Source organism: Ostrea edulis, chromosome 6 (genome assembly GCF_947568905.1).
Source record: "Ostrea edulis chromosome 6, xbOstEdul1.1, whole genome shotgun sequence".
NCBI classification, from domain to species: domain Eukaryota; kingdom Metazoa; phylum Mollusca; class Bivalvia; order Ostreida; family Ostreidae; genus Ostrea; species Ostrea edulis.
Window position 1 is genome coordinate 71468595 of NC_079169.1, and position 10929 is coordinate 71479523.

A 10929-nucleotide genomic window follows, 5' to 3' on the forward strand; every position below is an offset into this window, starting at 1 on the left:
AATAAACATGCAGACTGAAATTATGCTTTGGTTATTTACTATAGATACTCTAAATAGTTTATCAAAAGGAAATATTAAAAGTGTCGATCCGGACAGTCGAAAGTTTAACTGTGATATAACAGACTTGACCCCCCCCCCCCTTTGTTTTACTACCTGTCTTTAACTCCTACATCACCAGCTAAAACCTAAAGTGAATATAACAGTAACTTAATTACTACTCTTGCGGTCATAAACTCTGACATCTAATCTATACAACTTGACTCTTATGAACTAGAATCCAAACAAGTGATTCTTAAACGCTGTAAAACGTTCCGGACAACATTCCGGACAACTAATCATCCAAGTTAAACTTCGTAACACAAAGTCTTCAATAGGCTAAAATATTAATAAGAACTATAATAATCTCCTACTTAGTCAAATCTAAATTCATGACTGAATAATGATACGGACTGTCCGGACGAATAAAGTCCTTATAGAAATTAGCGTCATCAACTACCAAGTTCATTTTTTTATCTACCTTGATTGTTCTGCTTAATGAGATGTGTTCTCTAGGAGAAGATGATGGATACTGAGACTGAGCTTCCTTATATAGACTTGTCCAACCAATCACTGTTTGTCCTTATTGTCCGGATAAAAGTTATCCAATCAAATAATTGTTCGGATACGGACATTCCAGACAGGACTATCATAAATTCCGGACATGTGAATTTTAATGACAATAAAACCATATAAGATATATACAAAGCCTTGTCCGGATGTAATTAATTAAATAAAGCCATAATTGATAAATAAAATTCATATTTGGAAATTGTTCACTATCGTAGTATTTATTAGACTTCTAACATTTCGAATTTAAGCGCCCTGTGAATAATGCGCGTAGGAATATCGAAGAAAACGAAAGTGAGATACAAAAATTTAGGACTCGGATTACATGAAAAAATAAGACAGATAAGCGGTTTTATCGGGATAAAATTCATACAAAAAGGTTGGTCAGCATCTGCTTACAACGATTCATATATAAATAATACACAATAAGTAGTAATATATTAAAATCAAGCACCGGAACACAATGCAGCAGTCAGAGTCGGGAGTGAATCGGCTTGTCGGACGTCAATACAGGCAGCACACGAGAAAGTTTGAGAGCGGTAAATAATGATTTACAGCAGAAATACGGCATACAGAGTCCACAGAAAGATGGATGAGATTCACTCGGTAATTATAAAAACCCTTATAAGTGATCAAATAAACAAAGTCATGATTTAAACGATGATCACGTTGAAAATGGCTCGCTGAAACAAATGTAAACAAAGTCAACGGGACAAGACTGATGAGCGTAAAATATGGCACTGTACCTTCACCGTGAATGGCAATAATAATAGGATTAAATCAAAATCATCATCTTATTACAGTAATATATTGTCTCCTATATTTTAAGAATTATATTCTTGATTGACACCAAACTTGGTACACTGGTACAGCATAAGGAGTAGATGACCCCTATTGATTTTTAGGTCACATGGTCAATTCATTCTTGACATAGGAAGATATTGTCTGCTCAATATTTTGAATTGATGATACTACTATGCAAGTTGAAGACAACGAACAGTGATCAATCTCATAACTCCTACAAGCAATACAAAATAGATAGTTGGGCAAACACGGACCCCTGGACACACCAGAGGTGGGATCAGGTGCCTAGGAGGAGTAAGCATCCCCTGTTGACCGGTCACACCCGCCGTGAGCCCCATATCCTGATCAGGTAAACGGAGTTATCCGCAGTCAAAATCAGTGTGCCAAGAACGGCTTAACAATCGGTATGAAACACGCCAGACAGCATTTGACCCAATGCGAGGTTGTATTGACGAACTAGATCGTTATAACGACCATAGAATTTGCGAAATGCTGACTTCAATCGAGACTGTTGAAATCCCTGTACCGTCAACTTGTTTGTCAGTAGCTTACCTCGATTTAAAAACTGACTATATCCAGAACAAGCTCTTGCATATCGAATCAGTTGAGATATATAAACACCATATGCAGGTGATAATGGATTATTGCTACATAAATATGGGAAGTTGACGATGGAGAAGCTGAAATCATCCCGTTTGTCATACAGTTGAGTTGTCAGTTTTCCGTTAATGTCTACTTTCAATAAAATATCTAAGTATGAAGCAGAAGTGGACGACTCTGTGGTGTCCTTTATTTCGAGCTTACAGGGATATATCAAATCGACATATGAATGAAAGCTATCATTGTTAATAGACTATCAATTAAATGATGTGCGTGTATAACCCTTTTCAATTTTGCACCATCGGGGGCATATGTGTTTTACAAACATCTCTTGTTACCATTTAAGTTTTATGCTATAATTCCGAATGTTAGTCCCAGTCCCCGAAATACGTCTAGACAGTACTGAAGTGAGTGGTTAACTTCTCTAGAATCTCCCACCGGCCGGGTTTTACAGTCCCGGCACGCGCATAAAAAACCCGCTCGGGTCTAAACAAAGGGAAGTAACTCTAAATAGAATAAAGACTAATAATGGAAAGTACTTAACGCTAAAAATACAATACGCGCGTGGGTCTATTTATAGACGTCTGTTATGGGATGATTTATATATGTACCCACTATATTTACCTTCTAAATAATATTCGCACTGTTTTCTTTTACATGCAGATGTTTTCAAGCATGTAATTAAGGGAAAGTTAATAACTTTATAAAATAATAAATCTTCTTTAAAGTAATTATGTACAAAAATAATACATGAACATCGGGTCATACAGCTTTAAAGAAATAAATATTATATAATACCACATGTCTTGAATATTTATCAATGAGCTCTTAAATGTGTATTAAAGGTTATATGAATAAATACACCACGTATGCAACGATATTTTGACACCCTCCCCCCGGTCAATTTAGAGTCGAATATGAGGAGGAAATTAGCGTGCAGACCTGTGTCCAATAATGATTTATCTCCTATCCCACCGCTTAAAACACATTATACAACATAGTCATCTAAAAAATTAAAATAAACGCAACTCTGATTCCACGCACAAGTACTCTGAAGTTGAAATAAAAATATGCTGGAGTTCCTCATTGACAACATCTTCGTGGTCTTTGGTGATCAGGTCTTCCATCAGTCTGTTGGAATCCCCATGGTCACGAATTGTGTTCCTTTTTCAGCTGACATGTTTTTATATTCCTATAAGCAGAATTTATTCAAAAACTTCTACGTGAGAAGAAAAAATCACTTGCAGTGGCCTTCAATTCGACATTTAGATGTATCGACAACGTATTAAAACAATACTAATTTTCATTCATATGTCGATTCGACATGTAACGTTTTCCGCCTTGGGTAGTTACAAAAATATTTGAGCATCCTCTTATTTCTGAAATTTACCTAATAAAACCAAGCTATTGGATTTTCTATGAATTTATTAAGATTGGAATTAATTTACTAATTATTGTAAATGCATGAAATATATCAAAACATGAATAGCATTCATATATTAGATATAATGATTATCTTCTGTGGGTATGGAATTTACCCAATGACGCTGGGAATTTACCCAACGAAACTATATACCCAATGACGTTGGGAATTTACCCAACGTGTCTAAACTGAATGGAATACTGATTGGGGACCCAAATGTACTGAGTATGAAATAGTATCAGACTTGCCCAACCTAAATACAGATTTCGGGATATATCTATAGAATAATTACCATTCTTGTGGGCTCTGATGGCTCCATGATGGTACTACCCGATCTTTTCTCTGCCACAGCGTTTTCAGCCGTTTATATACCTAACGTCTGGCAGGGCCAAACTTAACCACGCGCAAATCGTACGGTACCGAACGAATTGGCGCCATATTCGAAGGGAAGTACACAAAATGCTCATTATGAAAAAGGGGCTCTTATACAGGGATTATAAGGTGTTGTATTTCACGGATGGGTGAATAAAGTCCTACAATGATGCCTTTATAGAAATAGGTAAGTTTGTGTTAATATTCCATCCATTTGCAATATAGGTGGGTGTAAATGGTTTCGTTTCGTAGAGGAAATTCGGAATCGTAATACATACATAAACAATTAGAAATATGGATATCATGGGGTATTCATCCAACATATCATGTATGCTATCTTCACAATCATAGTGTGGATTTATGTATCATCAGATACTAGAGATGACGCATGCATGCATAAAGAAGTTGTGCAATATTCGTTACACATATATCCCAGTGAACTCGAAATGAAAGACACCACGGAGTCGTCCACTTCTGCTTCATACTTAGATATTTTATTGAAAGTAGATATTGACGGCAAACTAACAACTCAATTTTATGACAAATGAGTTTAGCTTCTCCATCGTCAACTTTTATATTTATATTTACAATATATTCCATTATCACCTGCACATGATGTTTATATCTCTCAACTGATTCGATACGCAAGAGCTTGTTCTGCTTATGGTCAAGTTTTTAAATCAAAGCAATTTACTGACAATCAAGTTGATAGTGCAGGGGTTCCAACAGTCTCGTTTAAAGTCAGCATTTCGTAAATTCTATGGTCGTTATAACGATCTAGTTTGCCAATACAACCTATCACTGGGTAAAATGCTGTCTGACGTGTTTCATACCGATTGTTAGATCGTTCTTGGCATACTAATTTTGACAACGCATAACTCCATTTATCTGATCAAAATATAGGGCTCATGGCGGGTTTGACCGGTCGACAGGGGATGCTTACTCCTCCTAGGCACCTGATCCTACCTCTGATATATCCAGGGGTCCGTTTTAGCCCAACTCTCTATTTTATATTGCTTATAGGAGTTATGAGATTGTTCGTTATCTTTACCTTTCATGTACGTTTTTAAGTCTCCCAAACGAAGTTTGGAGACTTATTGTTTTTGTTCGGTTCTTATTATTCTTCCGATTCTTTCTCGCGCCTAAAACTGTCCAACATTGCTCTCCGTAACCAGATGATGAAAGTAATAGATATTCAAGGATATGATAGGCCAATGTATCTGTATGTGCAGAAATGTTTTTGTTTCCAGATTGAAGGGGGTTAGGGTACATTATCGGGGGATCAAATGGGGTGGAGTTTAATATAGAACTCTATGAGGAAAATTAATTCCAAAATTCAACAGATATGACTTGACAAATATGATAGATAAAAGTACTGCGGTCTTCAGAAATGAATAGAGAATGACAGAACCTACAAAATAGGATCAAGGTCAAGTGACTCCAGTGACCTTGACCATGAACATAAAAATTGTTAAGAAAAAACAAACCTTTGAACCCAGGACTAATAGTGACATGGAATCTTCTAATTTTATCACTAATTAGGTGTGTCTTATGCTATATCCCCCCCCTTTTCCTTTTATATCGTATTCATGTTTAGATACTAATTTTAGATGTTAATTTTATGTTTGTGTATATGTTTTAATGCATGACCACTATGGAAACTAGCTATATGCTAATTTGTGTTATCCTGGATAAATAAAGGCTATTATTATTATTACCTTCAGAAATGGCAAGAGGATGACGACCTACAAACTAGTATCAAGGTCAAGTGACTCTAGTGACCTTGACCTTTGAACATAAAACTGGTAATACTTAAGAACCGGGTTTGACAGAGACATGGGCCATGATCATGGGGTCTTCAGAAATGATGAGATCTACAAAACAAGTGACTCCAGTGACCTTGTCCTCTGACCTTAGATCATAAATTTGGTATTACTCTAAGAACTAGGTCTGATAAAGAGGTGAAATCTTCAGAAATACTATAAGGATGATGGGATCTACAAATTAGTATCAAGGTCAAGTTATCTTGACCTCTGACCCTAAACATAAGTATGGTATAACTTTAGAACTGGGACTGAAAGAGACTTGGAATCTTCAGAAATGATCCTGTGGGGATCCGGCTTAGAATAGGTCCTCAGTACCCCCTTGCTTGTCGTAAGAGGCGACTAAATGGGGCGGTCCTTCGGATGAAACCGCAAATACCGAGGTCCCGTGTCACAGCAGGTGTGGCACGATAAAGATCCTTCCCTACTCAATGGCCATAATCGCTGGGCATAGTTTTGCAGCCCTTCACCGGCAATGGTGACGTCCATATGAGTGAAATATTCTCGAGAGGGACGTAAAACGATATTTAATCAATCAATCAGAAATGATAAATGGGTGTAATGACCTACAAACTACATGTAGTATCCCCATTAACCTTGATTATAAAAACTTGTATAACTTTAAAACCAGGACTAATAGAGACATGGTATCATCACAAATGACAAGAGGATGTTGGGACCTACAAACTAGGACCAAGTTCAAGTGACAATAGTTTTACTGAAGAAAAAACCGGGATTTTTAAAAAAAAATTCAAATCAGAGCCTTCGTGATCTAGATTTTTTATATGAAGTAAAAATTGACATGGATTTTGTCTAGGAAGAAAATAGTAGTACTCAGAAAAAGCCACTTTTATACGGCCAATACTTTGTTTGGGAGAATTTATAATCGGTAGATTGTAATAATATCTTGTTTTCTTTCGAGGGAACCTATATATTCGCTGTCATGCCTGTCCGTCCAAGTTCACATTTATACATTTGCAATAGAAAAAAATATTGCTTTCCTATCAATGTTGATTTAAGGAATGAATATATTATCTTTTCGGTGGATGGAGGGATCCACGAACAAAAATGACGGAAAACTGCATCATTGCGCGTAGCGCATGATGCAAAGTTTACCGTCTTCTTTTTCGTGGATCCCTCCATCCACCGAAAAGATAATATATTCATTCCTTATCATTTAAATATGTAAAGCATTGAGTTTGAATGATAAAACATAATATGATTTGAGTTCAATTAAAGAGCTATTCTTGAACTACTTATATGACGTTTCGAAATTGGCGTAGTAATTTATGAAAACATCAATTGAAAATCGGTAATGGCTGCTTCCACGAACTGTTTACTTTTGACTCACAAACGGGTTCCCTGTGAACTGAAAGGTGCAGCTTTGAAAGGATGAGTTAGAGATGAATCCTGTGGATAGAAAATTGCTGGATGAGTTAGAGATGAATCCTGTGGATAGAAAATTGCTGGATGAGTTAGAGATGAATCCTGTGGATAGAAAATTGCTGGATGAGTTAGAGATGAATCCTGTGGATAGAAAATTGCTGGAACTTTGTTGAGTGTTCCACTCAAGCATTCACCTCAATGTTCGATGTCGGTACGAACGGTAAGCATGGGACATGTACATGATGTGTCATGCGATCAGAGACCAGGCAAGTAGGGTTCTCTTGAGGGTTTCAATGGGGACGAGTGAGTGTTGCAGAGGGTCTTGCAAGCTTTACTAGTGAATTACTAAGGCATTGCTTTTTATGGTCACTGCAATGCTTGTTATAACTGCGTACGGACGCCTCCTTCCGGTGCCCACTGCCCACTCATGAACATAATATGTCGGGAGTTCAAAACCATCGTCGTTAAGGGTTTGAATTGCAGTCGCTCTGAGATAGTGTGCGGTGTAATTTTGAGAGCATCCAGAATTTCTAGATATGTCAGACATGAATTTCGAAAACTGGTACACTTTGACAGGCTTTGCTGTGAACCACACTTTCTCTGATTGTGAAAACGCCATTGCAGCTTTGGAACAGTGATTGAATAATGATGTAGCATTCGAGTCTGTGACATGAAGAAGTTGTCGTACGGTGCGAACTGGACAATTGTCATCCCCGGTTGTGTACATTCGCTTATCCTGTGGAGCATCAGATGTGTCGAGAGTATAAAGTAGTTCTGGCCATTTATTATTTTATTTTTCGGGGTATACGATATTCATATGATAGATCAACCAATGAAAAGGTTTGTAAACATGTAAAATTAAATGATAAGAAAAGTTGGAATCTTATCAATATGTAAGTCCCCATAACATGTGTGTTCTATCGCATTTTGCACTGGTCCCAAATCTCCTATATATATTGACTGGTCCCTTAAACAATATATTTTCACAATAATCTAATCACACAACACAATGCTTATACTGAATAGGGAAGTGTGTTTGGTTGGGAGCTCAATGTAAAAAAAAGTTTTTATATAATCATGAAAATAAACTTTAGCATGAAATATGTAATAACTTACCAGATCCGATTGGCAAAAATATTCCTCGGGAGACAAGCGCATGTATAATTTGCCCTGAAAGAAATGGGTCCATCAACTTTACAAGTCCCACCACTGTGACTAGGACAGACACATGTCGTTTTCCTCTTCCAGTTTAATCCAAGAGAATTACGATGGTATGGACATACGGTGTAAAATGGAATGAGTTCGAATATACCGGTGCGCAAACAGATCAGAAAGTCCCCAGTCAATGTGTTTTTATCGTATGAAATTTTTAGATAAGGTACATGTAAATGCCTCGAAACAGGCTTGTTGCAGTCTTTAACATACTCCAAATTAAATATAAATTCATGTACTGATGAAAATGTCGAACATGGCGATTTTGTAAACAACGAAATGCTGCATTTGTTTGTCGCCTGCAAGTTCAGCGTTTTACGCGCCATGTTGTATACATCTTGTCATACTACAATCCTACCTCCAATACATAAGAGTAACACAAGGGATATAATTAACAAAAAATAATCCCGATTAGTATCGAACTCTACTGCATTCATATACTGCTTTCCGAATAGTTTGTAAACATACTTAGTTTTTAGGTTCTGTTTATTACATAGTTTCCGATAGATATCTTTATCATCAACTGAAATTAGACGGTTTTCATAGGAATAAATAGGAAATGGCACACATATACAAAACCTGATATTTTTATAAAAAAAAAAAAACTGTCTCCGTGGACATTGAGAGCATTTTATGATCAAAAGACAACTTAATGTTTACTTTTAAGTCACTATTAAAGTAAATCATCAGATATTATTATGCCACTTTTTTTCGATTTTGCATGATTCGTAGAGACTAGTACTTTAAACCCTGACTGTCATGTGCATAAATGTGTGTAAAAAAAAAACAAAGAGAGAGATAACTATAAGTTGGGTTAAAATCACAATAGGATTCAATGGAAAACGGTAAATATTTTAAAACACCCCCCGTGAAACACAAATTTGCAGGTATTATAATCTGCCATTTAGCACATGTATACCAACACTTTTCTTGTTTCACGGGGTCCCCGAACATTTGTTTTCAGACCAAAACACTGTGAAAATGTTCACTCTATGATCAATTGCAAATATGGTTAAAGTGTGAGAAATGAAGATTAACCAATTTTTACTCAATAATATAAATAATATGACAAATTAAATGGTTATTCATTGATATCAATAAGGATTTTAAAATATATGACGTTTTAAAACCCGGTTTCAAGGTACCCATTTGTCTACCCCCTTAATCAAAAGTAGTTGAAATTAAGATCAATTAATTAACACTTGTATTAAAGTTAATAATCAATTAGTAATGGATTTTACTTTACATTAAAAAAATATCATTAGCAAAATAGCAAAGCGTAGTTCTTTAACATGATGGGACATATCACACCTGAATGTCAAGTTGATCTATCAACTTTAGGAACACAGATATGTACGATCAACTTTGTATTATAACAGCAAGGTTTTCGCTCTTAATAAAGACAACCGCTGTCATAACTTTGATGTTTTTTGGTGATTTGGACAAGAAACTACGCTTCGGTAAATTTAATTTCATATGAATCCATTGGTTTGAGGCTAAACATTCCTGGGTTTAAGATGACAAAAATAGAAAGTGAAAGTACCCTAGAACAATGCGGTGACTAATTATTTATTTTAAATATCAGTTTGAAAGACTGTAAATGGTGTACATGTGTAAGAAAGTTTCGTCAAACACTATCACACACACACACACACACACACACACACACACACATATATATATATATATATATTATATATATCATTGTACAAAATAGCATTGTATTTTGTTCAACTTTAGTGTAACTAAGGGACGGCTTAAAATATTTGAAACAGGAAAACTTCTCAATTTATTTATTTTCATTTTATTTTGAATTTAGTTAGATTCGATAAGCAAGAATCCCATGGGGATCCGTGTTAGAATACGTCCTCAGTACCCCCTTGCTTGTTGTAAGAGGCGACTAAATGGGGCGGTCCTTCGGATGAGACCGCAAAAACCGAGGTCCCGTGTTACAGCAGATGTAACACGATAAAGATCTCTCCCCGCTCAATGACCATAAGTGCCAAGCATAGGCATAGATTTTGCAGCCCTTCATCGGCAGTGGTGACGTCTCCATATGATAAAATATTCTCGAGAGGGACGTAAAACAATATTCAATCAATCGATAGACAAGGGGTTGTTCTGCGTATGATCAGATTTTTAAATCGAGGCAGGCTACTGACAAACAAGTCAGTGCAGGGTTTCAACAGTCTCGGACACAAGACAAAAGTTCATTTGCATGAACGTTTAACTCAGGCAAGCTAAAATGTTTTAAATACAAAACTAGCATTAATGCAGCAAGTCTTCAGATTTTAACTTCATTCGCGGTACAGCAGCAGGCAATTATACACAATGTACATTTGTCAGACCGATCGATGTGTTTGCATTCGTGTTTTCCATGACGTTGCGCAAGAAAGTTATTGTTCTCTTCAGTTTCCATAAAGCCTCACCCATTTCATAGGGAAGGTAATTAAGAAATTTAAATAGTGAACACATGGTGAGAGTTTTTGAATACAGGATAATAGTCCTTCTTTTGTACCTTAAAACAATTGAGTTATCTCCCCCAAATTTATCGCTGAAAGCTTTAAACATTTTAGCTGTGTAATGGGATATGTGTTCATTAAAACACTTCTTCCTCAAACACTCCTTTTTAAAGTAGTAACCAATTAATCTTTATGAATATGATAGTGTCCTGTAGATGTGTAAGGGGACTCCGCGACCGAG